Source organism: Choloepus didactylus, chromosome 7, assembly GCF_015220235.1.
Source record: "Choloepus didactylus isolate mChoDid1 chromosome 7, mChoDid1.pri, whole genome shotgun sequence".
Classification (NCBI taxonomy): domain Eukaryota; kingdom Metazoa; phylum Chordata; class Mammalia; order Pilosa; family Megalonychidae; genus Choloepus; species Choloepus didactylus.
In genome coordinates, this window is record NC_051313.1 from 21,235,107 (window position 1) to 21,251,563 (window position 16,457).

General features: G+C 36.5%; 1 protein-coding gene across 1 annotated transcript in view; it reads right to left on the bottom strand.

The window, feature by feature from the left end:
• The window catches only part of RSPO3 (R-spondin 3), an 82,123-nt gene that overhangs the window by 26,586 nt on the left and 39,080 nt on the right, over nt 1–16,457 (bottom strand). The gene's annotated exons all lie outside the window — the stretch shown is intronic.

Genomic DNA, 16,457 nt, shown 5'->3' on the forward strand with positions numbered 1-16,457 from the left:
CCCCCCCCCCCCATAAAATAGCTCCTGCCTATTTATTCGTTACTTGGTGCTTTTTTGGTGTAACCTTTCCAGGGAGAACTCTCTTAGCTTAATTCTCAAATCTGCTTTCCAGAATACCTGCCCCAAGCCACCCCAGGCAATGAGAACAAAGGGCTAGAAGCCCCATGAATTGAATGGAGTCTGTCTGCTTTCCATTGTAGCAGCTGTGAGTAGTTCAAGTAGGTAAGTTAGTACAGTGATACATTAGTAAATATCCATACAGCTCCATAAACTGGATTAATAACATCAACACAGTTTTTAATGGAAAACAACAAAACAGTATTACAGAAAACATTGTGTTTGGCAAGCAGCATCATAGTGGAAACAGCAATGCACTAGGATTCTCATTACTCTTCTGTCATTAATCAGCCTTGTGATAACATCACTTGAGCAAAGTCACTTCATCCCTTTGGTCTTGATGCTATTTATTGAATAAAAAAAAAAAAAGACTGATGAACTATGCATTGCTAAGGTCCCTTTGGACCCTCTCATTCTGATGTTTCATCGGTTACCATTACTATACAAGAGGAGGAAACCTTTTGGAATAAGAGTTCCAGACACACATGTCCTTTTAACACATCAGCAGAAGCAGAAGTAAGTTTATGAGAGACATAGGACAAGATAGCTTCTATGGGTGGATCATCACTTGCACACAAAAACACATTCACACAAGCATTCCTAGCACTATGGCTAACACATAGTTGCCACTGGAATGTTAAATGAACACCCCATACAAAAAGATTACAGTATCTAAGTGTTTTTTTAAATCAGCAACCAGAAGGAAATGTTTTTGATTGCTTAGAAGATAGAGAAAATCCACTATAAACATAGTCAGATTACTAAATAAAGTGAGAAAAATATTCACTACACACATGAAAAAGGTTATTATCTTTATTATGCAAAGAACTTCTATAAATGACTCAGAGAAGAAATGAAATATTACTCAATAGAAAAATGGGCAAAAAAGTATAAATAGGAATCTTATGGAAACCCCGACAGCCAATAAACATGTGATCAGCCTTATTAATAGTCAGGAAGTGTCAATAATAAAATAATAGGATACTGTTTCTTAACCCATCAGACTGGTAAAATTTTAAAAGACTGATAACATCTATTGCTGGCAAGGATATAAGGGAACAGGCATTTCTGATATACTACAAGTGTGAACTGTAAAACTGTTTTAGAAAGTAATTTGGCAGAACACATTAGTATTTAAAATGTGCATGTCTTTTGATTTATCCATCCAACATTTGGGGCTCCTTATATATTAGATCTCACAATTACTGAGTGCTTATTATATGCCAGGCACAAATCTGAGAGCTTTATACATTCTACTAGACTCCTTACTACAACTCCAAGAGGTAGCTCCTGTTTATTATCCCCATTTTACAGATGAAGAAACTGTGGTATACAAAAGCTACATAATTCACTTACATCCTAGAGCTTGCAAAAAGCACAACTGAGATTTGAAAGCAGGGAATGTGGTTCCAGAGCCTATGTTCTCAATTCTAAGATGAATTACCACTTTTAGCTCTGATGGAAAGAGAGTGCATCAGTTCATGAATATTAAAAAAAATTTTAGTGTAATAGTGGGAGCAAAAAATGGGAAACAATTTTATTGTCCATCAATAATGAAATGGGAAAATAAAATTATGTTATATTCATAGAATGTAACATCTTATCTCCATTAAAAAGAAAAGACTTGGAAAGATGTCCATGATGCTTAAGCTAAAAAATGGCACACATATTTTTGGGTCACCAAGATGAACAATTCTCTCTGTCTTTCTCTATTGACAGAGAAAGAATGAATCAAATACTTTTTAAAAAGAAAATACAATGCTCATTCTATATGAGAATATAGGTTTGCGTATATGTATATTTTAACATGGCTTTTCTGAGGGCATAGGACTGAACTGAGGTAGAGTGAGATTATTATTTTTTTCTTTATATTTTGTCTATGTTTTTGAGTTTTTATAGGAGCATGCATGCTATTATTGCTATTAAAAAAGAAGGCTTCTGGGAAAACTAACAAAACAAATAAACCCCTAGTTGAATCAAGATGGTTCTGGTTTTCAAACTAACTTTTTAGTTTAGTAGGTAGACATTGGAAATGTTAAACGTTATATTTTGAAGATTTTGAACATTGAACAGGAAAGGTGATTTTATGAACAGATAATTCTTTCAAAATTGAGGAAACTTGAAGGAATGGGAAGGAAGAATGATAAGGCAGGATATGAAGCTGGAGGAAGGACAAAGAGGATATAGGATGTTCAGAAGCCAAAGGGCTGAGGGAGAGAAATTAAAAATAAAAACTCCCTTCTCCTACACATTTCAAAACAAAACTTGACAAACTGGACAAATGAGAATGCACTGCAATTTTGCCCATGAAATACATTAAAGTACTTTTTATCATGGCTATAGAAACAGACCAATTTTGAAGTAAAATAAAATCTCTTTGTGGTTTTACTATTGGTAGGAGGACTAGATACAGCATATCAGATGGTCACAATATTCATTTATTATTCTGAGTGAAATTTCATTAATCATATATCCATATTAAAAAATAATTTTGGAACATATAATAACATGGATGAACCTTGAGGACATTATGTTGAGTGAAGTTAGCCAGAAACAAAAGGACAAATACTGTATAGTCTCACTAATATGAACTAACATTAATGAGAAAACTTGGAGAGTTAAAAGTTGATAACACAGGCTACCAGGAGATAGAAAGAGGGTAGAGATTGGGCATTTGATGCTGAAGGACTGCAGAATGTTCAGCAGGCTTGATTGTATAGACCCAGAAATAGATAGCATAATACTGTGTGATGGTAACACAATATTGTAACTACACTGAACAAAGATGTCCACGAGTAAAGCGGAAAGAGGTGAGCTAGAAGCATACACGACACCTGAAGTAAAGCTAGACGATGAAGACTGGGACTGTTTAATTTAGCAAAAACTGGAGTGGTCAATGATTGTGACTAAATGTACAAACATAAAACTGTTCTTGCATGTGGGAGAACAAATGAATGTCAATCATGCAGAGTGTTGGAAAGGGGATGGTAGTGGGGAAAAAACACAATCAAAGCAAACTGGAGCCTATAGTAACAGTAACATTGTAATATGCTTCCATTAAATGTAACAAAGGCAATATACCAAAGCTAAATGAGTATGAGAGGGGGATATAAGGGAGGAACATGGGATTCTTGGTAGTGGCATTGTTGTCTGACCCTACTATTATTGTATTGTATGATATTTTATTTTTCTTTTTATTACCTTTTTTATTATACATTAAAAAAACAAAAAAAAATTTTTTTTTCTGTAGTAATCAATATGTTCAAGTGCTGATTGTGGTGATAAATGCACAACTGTATGATGATACCATGAATAACTGAATGTATACTGTGGATGATTATATGGTTTGTGAATATAGCTCTATAAAATTGTATGGAAAAATATAAACAGGGATAAAAGTGCCAGAGAAAACATGGAGAGAGGGATGTACCTACTTACTGTTGGTTAGGAGGCAGAATGGTATATAGCCTTTCTGATGGACAGTGGGGTGGTTCCACACGAAACTAAGTAAGTGGGTGCCATAAGGGTCTTCAACCTCATTAAGGGGGCATTTACTTGGAGGATCTGAGAGCAGGGACATGAATGGACATTTGCAAACTGATGTTTATGGAGAGAGTATGCATGATTTGCAATGGATGGAGGTGGCCTAAGGGTACATTGACTGAGGAACAGAATGGTGAACTGCTGTGTGTGCATACAAGGAAATATTGAGCTACTGTAAGAAGGAGTGAAGCTGTGAGACATGTAATGAGGTGGATGGAACCTGTAGACAGCATTTTGAGTGAACTACACCAGAAACAAAGGCAAACACTATAATTCCTCACCAATCTGGACTAACTACAATGTGTAAACTCAGAACTGAACCTTAGAACACAGCTTATCAGAGGAACGCTTATTATAACGGTCCCCAGATTGTAAGCTCTTACAGCAGTCACATCTATTCCTGAATTGTAATGGCTATCTCCAAACTCAGATGTTGATACCTTAGTGTATAACCTGATCGATCCCTGGAACTTTGGGTATCTGCGTGACACCTGAAAATCAGAGCTAGGACTTGGCAGATATGAATGTCAGTATTAGCACATATAGCAACTGTTAAAAAAGCTGAAAAAGAATCCAGACTTCAACTAAAGACATGAATGAAGCAGATGTGGTTAGGACTAGGGCAAACTGGGCCAAAGGGTAAAGGACAATACTGACTGTGTTTTACACTTGATCTTAGCCAAAAGGCCGAGAAGCAATACTGTGTTTTAAAACTTCAAATTCCATGTGAGACCAAGGGAAGAGATGTTTAGTTGGTGCAAAATCTATATTTCCTAAACAATTTAACTTTGTACAGTTCATTCAAATACCATAATTGCATGCAACTTTTAACAGGAAGTGAGACCTGGTAGGTTTGCATAGGTTAATGCGAAATAGCAACACATCCCAAAGTAATTTGGTCAGAGAATAAAAATATATATGCAGGGCCTCCCTGAGGAGCTGGAGGATTCCTCACCTGGATTGTTGCTGAAGTTCTCACAAACATTGAGGACTGGTGGTTTGATGTGCCAAGCCCTTTATCACAGGACTTGCCCTTATTAAGCTCATTACTGCAAAGGAAAGGCTAAACCTGCTTATAATTGTGCCTAAGAGTCTCCCCCTGAGTACCTCTTTGTTGCTCAGATGTGGCCCCCCCCCCTCCCTCTAGCAAAGCTAACTAGGTATGTGAACTCACTACCCTCTCCTCTACGTGAGATCTGACACCCAGGGGTGTAAATCTCCCTGGCAATGCAGGATATGACTCCCAGGGATGAATCTGGACCCGACATTGTGGGATTGAGAATATCTTCTTGACTGAAAGGAGGATGTGAAATGAAACAAAATAAAGCTTCAATGGCTGAGAGATTCCAAATGGAGTCGAGAGGTCACTCTGGTGGGCATACTCATGCACTATGTAGATAACCCTTTTTAGGTTTTAATACACTGGAATTGCTGGAAGTAAATACCTGAAACTATCAAACTGCAACCCAGTAGCCTTGATTCTTGAAGACGATTGTATAGCAATGTAGCTTACAAGAGGTGACAGTGTGATTGTGGAAGCTTTATGGATCACACTCCCTTTATCCAGTGTATGGATGGATGAGTAGAAAAATGGGAACAAAAAACTAAATGAAAAGTAAGGTGGGGGGTGTTTTGGGTGTTCTTCTTTACTTTTATTTTTTATTCTTATTTTTACTTTTTCTGGCACAAGGAAAACATTCAAAAAATAGACTGGGGTGATGAATACACAACTGTATGATGGTACTGTGAACAACTGATTGTACACTTTGGATGACTGTATGGTATGTGAATATACCTCAATAAAATTGAATAAAACAAAACAAACCAAAACAAAAAAAATAATTAGCTATCTAATTAGCATCTACTATTTACATTAAGGAAATCTAGGCTCTTATTTCTGTAAGTTAGGACAATCATTTTTGTTCACAGGTTACAATTACTTAGATATTAACTGACGATCCTAACTCCATGTCTGTTTTATATTTGGAATTAGCAATTATTCATATTTCCCAAGTGTGAGTTTAGCATGTTGTTTTTTCCTTGCCTAAAATGTAATACTATTCAAAACGACATCAATGAAAGCTAAATAGCCTTATACTTTCAGGTACTAGAGTTCATGTAATGTGAAAGTGAAAAGAATATCTCATTTAAAAATGTACATATTTCGTAATAAGATATAAATTGTAAATGAAGAGTTCAGAAATGCTTCCCTAAATCTGATCTTTGCAAAAATAGGGAAAGCAGGCTCTTCAAGCAGAAACAACAAATAAACAAAACAACCCTTTACGAGGCAGATTTCTCAATTACAGCAGCCTGGGCTCACAGAGGCTGGAGTTATGACCCAGTAGTGTATACAAGGATAAACACAAGGTTCAGTAATTAGGTTTGAGTTAATTTTGAAGTTTCAGTGGCCTGGTACATAATCAAGTGAAAGGTCAGTAACCACTCTGGTGCATTTCACACAGAACACTCTGCAGCTAGAAATGGACATGGACATGTCTTTACTTAAGCCTGCACAAATCAATCCCAGAAATCATTCATGTGAGTAGTGGTTCCTTTTTATATTCATTTTGAAGCCAGCTTACTCATACAAAAATGTTTCTAGCCAATCCAGAGAAAGCAGAAAAAAGTTAGTTAAATTAAAATATTATTAGCATTATTCTGGACATGCTTGTCCAGTCTAAACTAGATGGAGAAAACTTTGGTTGCTCATTCACTTAATTATTTTTTCACAGATAATATTAGAGAGAGATTATCTTGTATAAGAGCATATGCTTTCAGATTTGGCAAATTTTGAACTTCCTGTTTTTTTTTTGGGGGGGGGTTCATTTATATCTGTTACTTTTGTTAGTCTAACACCCTTATTTCTAACTTCCACTCAAAATTGCTTTAGCTTCAAGAGTGGTCATGTGACTCAGGCAGACCAATCACAGTACCGCAATTCCTCTGCAATGGTGATTGGTTCAAGGGGAAGACATGTGACCCAAGCATGGCCAGTTTGAAACCTTTCATGAGATTGAGTGATTGGACACTGAAAGAGAGACACCCTATCCTTTAGGATTGGGAGCACTTGATGATGTAGACTTGGGACTATCCAGAGCCATCTCTCCTGTGTGCGAGAGAGACTTTCTATAGCAGGGATAAACAAAGCCAGGCAATCAAAAGAAGGGGTGTTATGTTGAGTTGAAATGGAGAGAAACAGAAAGGAGAGAAGGAGAAGGACTCCATGGTATTGTCTGAGCTCTTGGAGAAAGTTGTGCCAATAGTATTCTTTTGCTTAAGGTAATTTGAGTTCTGTCATTTTCAACTAAAAATGTCATGATGGATACAGCGAGGGTTAACAGTGAGCTTGGTGAAAAGGGATTATCAAGAGGAGATAAATACTAATATATTGTTTTTCTATTAAAGAAGTAATTATAGAAAAGCCCTTCCAATTTAGGGTATGAGAAATGGGGTGTAAGGTAAAAGGGAACAATTTGAAAATTAAATGGAAAGAGAAGTACATATCAAAGAGAGCAGGAACACAGTGGATTAAGAAGCTGTGACGAATCCCCATTTACATCCATTTCGTACATGTTAATAATAATAGCCTACTGGTCCCAGACACTTGTCCTAGAAACTTTATGATTGGATTTGTTTATGCATATGAAACATACCTCATTCTATTTGGGATCTGGTTTGCAAGCAATAGGTAAGGATTACGCCATTTTAGTGGTACACATTCATGATGTCCAAAATGATATGGTTTAATGTAAACAAGCTTTAGAGCATTTCTGTTTCACTGATGTCACAGAACTTAATTGTATCCTGATTGTCTTTGACTTGGGCACATCTCTTGGGAGGCCTAAGGGACAAGGTACCTAGTCCTGTCAGACTACAACAATCTACAAAGTTAGTCTGTAACACTTCTGTGAAGAAGTTGCTGGAGAAGATAAAAAGACAACAAGATAATAATCTATGGAAAGAATAATCTTTTTGTGCATTCAAATGTGGGAAGTCTCCTGTGCCAAAGAGTGTTCAGCAACACCAGCAGTCTCAAGGAGGGCCTGTATTAGGGAGGTAGGAAGGAGGACAGGAGCATGAAAGGAGGAAGTGTCTTTCTGCTGGAGAAACGTTTACTTCATAATTAGCCAAGGACAAGGAGGCCCTTTTGGAAGCTATATTTGAGGGTCCAGAATTTAAATTTATGCTGATGTGCTCAGAGTTTCTCTCTAGGGAACCCTCTTAATTGGCAGGGATCTTAGTTGGCTAGAATAGGCTGCACATGAAGCCAATGTCATGGGGTCATTTCTCCAAAGGGCCTGTTAACTCAGCTCTGTTCCACAGCCACAAGCTGTACCTTTAACCCTACTTAGCCATCTTACAAACACAGATTTGCACATCAAAATGGTGGGCAAAGAAAAAATACCTGTATTTATCAGCCTGGCACCAACAAAAAGTAGGCAGAGATATTTTATTTTTGTTGGTGTAAATGACATAAATAACTACCTTTTGTAAATGTGTGATCAGACTCTAATGAAGACTGCAGTTAATGATGGAGCAAATCACAAAGGTGAAAACTATCGACACAGGTGTAAGTGGGCTGAACATTGCTGGTCAATTACTGTGCCGGTTTGAAGGTGTTATGTCCCCCAGAAAAAGCCATGTACTTTGATGTAATCTTGTGGAGCAGACATTTTAGTGCTGATTAGATTGAAATCCTTTGAGTATTTCCATGGAGATGTGACCCACCCAACTATAGGTATAACTCTGATGAGATAATTTCCATGGAGGCGTGGCCCCACCCATTCAGGGTGGGTCTTGATTACTGGAGCAGTATATAAGCTCAGACAGAAGGAGCAAGCTTGATACAGCCAAGAGGGACACTTTGAAGAAAGCACAGGAGCTGCAGTTGAGAGACATTTTGAAGATGGCCGTTGAAAGCAGACTCTTGCTCCAGAGAAGCTGAGAGAGGACAAATATCCCAAGTGCAACTAAGAGTGACATTTTTGAGGAACTGCATCCTAGAGAGGAACGTCCTGGGAGAAAGCCATTTTGAAACCAGAACTCCGGAGCAGACGCCAGCCACGTGCCTTCCCAGCTAACAGAGGTTTTCCGGACACCATTGGCTATCCTCTAGTGAAGGTACCCGATTGCTGATGTGTTACCTTGGACACTTTATGGCCTTAAGACTGTAACTGTGTAACCAAATAAACCCCCTTTTATAAAAGCCAATCCATCTCTGGTGTTTTGCATTCTGGCAGCATTAGCAAACTAGAACAATCACCTTGTAGACCCACAAACCATGATGCCAACTTCTAGAATATATGATCCATGGTGGCAGGGCCTTTTGATTCTTGTCCACTGCTGTATCTCCAGCACCTGAGAGTACCTAGCACATAATGAGTGCTTAATAAATATTTGTTGAGTGTATGAATGTATCTTGGCCTGGCTTTTATTTAGTCTTCCTATACTGTCTTTGACACATTAGAAAGTACAATAGAAATACTCTCCTACACAGTGTCTCCTATATTAACCTAATGATTTTCACAAAGGTAGAGACAGCATCTTAGACAGTATGAGAATGTTGAATGAATGAGCAATCACACTCTTCTAACAACAAACAAGAGAAAGACCTCTGTGATTGGTTACAAAAATGGTTATAATTTTCCACTCCTTCCAGTATGTGCATGCTCTCTTGCAAAGTGACTTTATGGCTTCTCCCACCAAGAGGTGAAATCTGTTTCTGCAATTCCTGAGTCAGGGCTGGGCTTGTGACTTGCATGGGCTAACAATGTAATGAAAGTGAAATCATTGCAGTTCTGAGCCTAGCCTTAAAAAGGTACTGCTCCTCCTCTCCTTCTTGGAGCCCTGTAGAACCCCTTGCTACCTTTATAATGATAGAAACCTGACACAGTGTCTTCAGTCCTCAGCCTGCCAACAATATGAGGGATCCCAGCCAAGATCACAGTTGTCCAGGGGATCTCAGTCCTCATTGCCCACTCAGAGACTGTTAAAATCAATGGTTGTTGTTTTAAACCTCTGTGATTTGGGTTATTTGTCATGCAGCAAAAGCTAACTGAAACACCTTCACTCTCATGCGTAGGATCTGAACAATGCAAGATCATTGTTTGCTTGTGGGCTGAAGAAATTTTGCATAATACAGCTATCAATCTATTCAATAATCTGACCACCATGTATTAGGTTACATACATATAGATAAAAAAGCATTAAGTATTGTGCTGGTTTTGCTCTGTTATATACCCATAAAAGGCCCTGTTCTTTAATCCAGTATTGTGGGGGCAGACTTATGGTGGGTGGGACCTTTTGATTAGATTGTTTCCAAGGAGATGTGACCCTGCCTATTCAAGGGGGTCCTAATCATCTTTACTGGCATCCCCTATGAGAGGATAAAAGGCAGAGACATTCTGAAGAGAGCTTAGAGAGAAAACAACTAGAGACATTTTGGAGGCAGCCATTAAAGCCAGAACCAGGAGAGAAGCTAAGAGATGAAATCTAGAGTTTGCCCCAGAGAAGCTAAGAAAGGACCCCCAGATGCTTATAGAGAAACACCCTGGGAGAAACAAGCAAGGATGCACAGGTCTAAGAGAGTGAAGCCAGACAGAAGCCCAGAGACATTTTGGAGAAAGCCACGGGAATGAGAGGCTAACCTTGGGAGAGGACCAGCAGACTCCGGCCATGTGCCTTCCATGTGACAGCAGAACCCCAGATGCTATTGGCTTTTCTTCAGAGAAGGTATTGTCCTATTGATGCCTTAATTGGGACACTTTCATGGCCTTAAAACTGTAAATTTGTGAACTAATAAACCCCTATTGTAAAAGCCAATCCATTTCTGGTATTGCATTCAGCAGCTTTAGCAAACTGGAAAAAGTATTGATAAACACAGAAAAGAAATCTCAGAAAATATAGGCATCAGCAAGGATCATTTATTATAAAGGTTGCTTTAGAATAGGAACACTGAGGTATACCCTAACAGCAGAAGAGCCTTTTCTTCTATCATAGAAAGGATGAGAATACACAGATAATAGTAACACTTAAGTATTTCCTTTAGTATTCCTTTACCCATAATGAATGATGTCCAGAGGATCTTGGGAACCTTCAAGAATGGAATGATAAGAATTTGGTCTTAATTTTAAAGAGAGAAACACTGTTGGTTGTGTTATAAAAAATCATACAGTATCCATGATTGCAGGCATGAAAGAAAAGGACTTCTTGTTTTCTATAGAGCTTTTTCTTTAACTTTGAGAAGTTTAAGAATATACAATAGTCTCTAGTGCATGTACAGTATGTTAGAGGCAAGAAAATTAATAGCTGCCATTTCATTTTTCTCTTCATCAATCCAGGTGCTGACTGTGGCTTTTCTGCCTTGTCATTACGTAAGGGAGTCAACCATACACACTAAGGAAATTGGTGTGGTCTTTAATCCACAAATCTGGGCAACAGAGACTCCTTGGAAAGACCATGCCATTTTAATGTCAATCATCAGAGGAAACAATAAGAGGTTGGGGCCTGTCTTAGGGGCTGTAACATTTCTTATTTGTATGGATAATAAATTCTGACACATGCTCATAGAGTTTGCAAGCTGATTTGATGCTACAAGAATTAAATTGGAGTTGGTGGAAAAGAAACAAATGGAGTTAAGAGTTGAGTAATACAGCTAAGGAGAAAAAACACAATCAAATAAAAGACGGAATAGGCCATGAGTGACCATGACTGGAAAGGATCTGAAGATGTACTATGTTTTTATGTGGTCTTTTGAGATTAGTGACCATATCCTTTAAAGTCATCCTTTTAATAACAATTGTACTGTTATTAAAAGCCTAATACTTAAAATAGTTCATGGCACATACAACCCATAGTCTTCAATCAGTAACAACCATACTCTTGATCTGTTCTAATATTTACAAGCTTAGAGAGATGAAATTTTGCAGTATATGAAATAAACGAAACTGCAAATATTTGACCATTTATGACCTACAAAAGTGGCTGTTTGATATAGCTCAACCTAATAGATAATTAGGAGATTATTATAAAAAGCAAGATATGGCTATAGCCATATCTCTTGGTGAAGAGAAAGCTAAATAATGATTGAACAGCTATGAGCTCTCTCCATTGAGGACATTAAATGAAAACTTCAGATTTAGCCTTTAAGAGAAAGTACATCAATTATGGTAAGGGATATCTCTGACTGAGAGAGAGAGAGAATAGAGTATGATTTACTGCAGTGAGCTACCTTTCTTGGAGGTTTTAAAATAAGGGAAGTTTTTTTTTTTTATGAAAGTGGAATATTTTAAATTAAAACAATATTATTTTTTAGTAAAATTAATTGTTACCTTTATGTTGGGGAGCAACATTTCCAGCTCTTTTGTACTTTTTATCAAGGCTTCCTACCACATCCAGGTTTTCATTGGTGGTAACTGAGCCTCCCAGAATCTTAACATGCCTTCCATTTGGATAGGGTCTGACTGGGTTCCAAGAAGGAATAACCATGAGAGATTATTGAGTTTATGCCAAGGTTTCTGGTTCTCGGCATTATTAACAGATTGTTTTTGCTGTGTGGGGCTGTCCTGTGCATTGTAGGATATTTAGAGCATCCTTGCCCCTACCCACAAGATGCTAGTACCACCCCCTTCCTCCAAGTTGTAAGGATAAAAAATTCCCCTTCAAGGCAAAATCACCCCAGGTTGAGAGCCTCAGTCTCTAGTGCCATTATGGTCTCAGCTCTGTATACTGAGTTTTCTCTGACCTGTGGCCAAGGGTTAATCCACTGGTCAGATGGGGAAAGAGCAGAAAGCTCCCCACTCTCTAGTGCTTACACAGGAAGAGAATCTGTGGGCCAGCTGGTCTTCCTCCATGAGCTGAAGGTGGGGAGAGGACATAAAGTAAAACTTCTAAGCCAGTTGGCATCCTACAATTTTGAGCTAATAAATTCATCTATTTGGATTTAGATGAGCTGTAATGGGAATCTTGGCTAAGTGCCTCATTCTGAAATTGAATGAATATTTAATATAAATCTTTCCTGTAAAAAACTCAACTATCCAGTGCTGGAGTGGTTGTTATAAGGATTTTAAGAAGTAAACTAAAGGAAAGAGGAGCAAAGCAGACTCATTGCCATTTTTTATTTGTTTGCTTTTTAAAAACTGATCTTACCGTAATATTAAATATGTTACTTATGATAAACATAATATATATTTATATTACTGGTATTTGAGGGCATGATTGATTTTCCTTTATGTAAAACCTAGTAGATTTTTACTGTATTTTAGTATGGGAAGCACTAAGTTTCAATAATGCAATAATTCCCACACTTTTTTCTCTGGAAATGTCCCTGGGCATTTTATCTATTTCTATTTTAATAGATTTCTTTTCTTTTTCTCTGCTAAAATGGATGCTAGTTTTTCTTTATGCCAAGAAATTAGACCCCCCACCCCTCAATTTCTTCCATGATTCTGCTGTTCTCCCTCTTTTCTATCCCAAGACCATGCCCTACCTGTAATTCAGATCTTCTTCATGCAATTAGCTGAAAAATGAAATTTCCTTCCTTATTTGTAAATTGCATCAAAACCCAACATCTCTAGGAATTCTCTTCCGTTAATTAGAAGAATTAACAAATGAATGAAAAACCTGTTTGCTGACTCTCCTTCCCCACAAACAAAATATTCTTTTGCACCAAATACAGGTGCGTGTATATGTCCCTGTGCCATTCCACATTCCTTATCTGAGATAGTTACATCTAGTGTATCAACTGTCAGTAAATATACATTGGCAGCCTTTGAAGTGCATTTTCTCCTTATTTACATCTATTTCAATACATTGTTTTCATTTGTTAAGTGCTACTGGTCTATATGTTAGCCTTTAAAATCTCTTAAAATATGTTATGTATCTTTGACATTTCAAATCTGTAATTCAATTGAGATAGGCTCAAGCTATGGAAAGCTAGTAACTGAAGAGGAAGTTAGGACTGATAAGAAGACAGCATGTCAGGTAAAGGGAAATAACCCTAAATGGTGCACACAACTAGTACACCAGATAAAAACTGACATTTGAGGCTGCAACAATCACATGATCGCCTGAGACTCATTTTCTATGAGTATTATAAGTGTGAGCAGAATGACAGTGAAGAAAAATGTGTGTGTTTGTACAAGATTTTGCAATCTATTTTTCCAACACAAACATATTAAAAAGCATCTCACGACTAGAATAACCCATTCTGTTACAGAAAACTACTTTTTTCTATTCAACTTTTTCTTACTGCAGATTTGGAAAGTCTTTTCTGGATCTTATCATTCTCCTTGGAGACCTTGCCTTTGGCAATTATAACACAGCAGAAAATATCCTGAACATGTGGTCTATACCTTTTCCAAAAATGAATTATCTACCTCTGTCTATTGTTAACCTCTTGTGCAAAGATCATAGATTTAAGTCTAAATTCAAGATTTTCAAGCCAAATTTCACAAAAACCTCACCTTTCTCTCATTCAGTCTAGAAATACTGAAGGCAGGAACCTAAAAGGAACTTCTTATTTTATGAATCAATAAGCATTTAGGAGCAACTCAGATAACAGCTAGTCTAGAGGTAGAAGAAATTATATCTGTGTCACTTTATTGAATTCATCTTTAAAACTGATTAAAGGTTTCCAAGGCCCACCATATTTAAAATAAAAAATACTAGCTCATACAGAAAAATATAAAGTGATATCAGTCTTCTAATTCATTTGGTCTGGACAATATGCTTCTTTCTGTGTATATTTGTAGTTCTTACTATTTAGATTATAAATTCTTTTAAGACAATGGCTAAATCTTTGAGATATTTAAAAAATTTATATCAAGACCCAAATGAGAGAAGTCTGGGTAGTGATATTATTTTAATGCGATGTTTGGTACAGTAAGGATATCAGAGGGCATAATTACTTTTCTATTTAGTTTATTTTATTCATGTTCGAATAGGATATTTGATAAGTTAATATTTAGAGAAGTTAATAATTCTGTTAGGTTAGTGAAGGGAGAAGTACTTTTCTTTATACCTTAAGTTTCTAGATCATTTGCAAAAAATTTGAGGCACACATAGAGAAAGATGAATGAAGATTAAATAAAAGTGGAATTACACTTAATTAGGAATGCAATCCACATTTATTACTTGGTATTCTATGAATTATCAAATTTGAAAAAGAATACAGACCTAAAGTTTTCTAGTTGTTTAAAGTTCACTTTGTAAATGGAAAGTACCATTGCATCCCATTCAGAGAGGAGATAAAAGACAAGAAAGAAACTGTTAAGCAAAGTTGTATGTCACAGGTTACTGTTTTAAACTTCTTGTGGCATTATCTATCTCATTAATTGCTCGTTTTAAGAACTGACATTTTCAGTTTTAATGTTTAAGTCAAGAGCTAGCAAAATATGTTAGAAGGCCAAATTCTCAAATGAGAGGAATAAAAACATAATCAGATTGATTATTTAATTTTTCTATTGGATAAGCTTCCCTTTACTTGCGTTTTAAAAGCAAAGTGTACTGAATATTGATTAGCAATGTAGAATATTTGTGGAAAGAATAAAATGAACAAAAGCCACCTGTAAGTGATTAAATTTCAAGAAAATTTAGTAAACATTGGTAGATGTATGACTATGGGAACATACCAACAAGTGATTAAATATTTGATTTCCAAATCCAACTTTTAAAATCTAAGATGTTTTATATTAATTGGTAACAAATGCCAGAAAGATCTTTCTCACTAGCCAGCTTTCATTCCTTAAAGCAAATTTTAATCAAAACCTCTTACAAATTTACAAAAACTTGAAGTTCCTGATAAAGTAACCGATGTATTTAAGAATTTTATCACATTAAATACTTGATTACTAATGGCAACAATAGGCTTTATATGATCTGATGTTGGCCAATTCTTTCGGCATAAGTAAAATCACTTTGCAAAGCATAGGTAGATCCAAATTCTTTCTTGTATGAACAGTGCTTGAGTTTACACAGCGCCTTCCACCGTGCTGCCAACGCACTTCACTCACCCATCTATAATCTTGATTACTCTATGATACTGTGATTATCTACTCAATCTTCACTGGGCTCTGAGTGAAGTCCTTCAGGACAGAAATAGTATCATATTCAGTTGTGAATCCCCAGTTTGGCCCTGAGTGTTGCATAAAGTAGGAGCTCAATAAAATTATGTTGAATGAATAAGTGAATGACATAAGCTCATGAAATTCAACTTCAAAAGCAGCCCAACTTCTTTCAAGCTGCAGTTAATTGAGATGATCATCTATAAGCTTACTGGATAACTACCAATAGTTACATAAAGCTTCACAACATATTTGTTGTCAGTGATGTTGACCATATTAATGAAAAAGATGTAAAGTTGATATTTTAAAGGTCAGCAACTGCGGTTCTTCTAAACAGAAGTTTCATCACCTTCAAGAATCAGATTAAATGGTATACGGCTTTCTGGCCATCATAAGACTGTAGAATGAAGCTCTGACACAGTTATTTAATATTGACCTGATAGATTGTGTAATCTGGTATGTAAAGTGAACAGAATACAAAAAAAATCTGGAACTAGAATGTCATCAATGGTTGTACTATATTTATAAAATATGACCTTGGTCATTTATTTCAAATATAAAGTCAGCATTAAGAATCTATATCCATTTAAGTATTTTTAAAATCCTCTATAACCTATAACATATGCCTAGTTACAAAATGTTTACAACCTAATTGACCTACTTTGGTTCGTAGGCAATGAGGAAAGGAATAAATTGATGGCTGGTATCTCTTCACAATGTCTTTTACCAAAT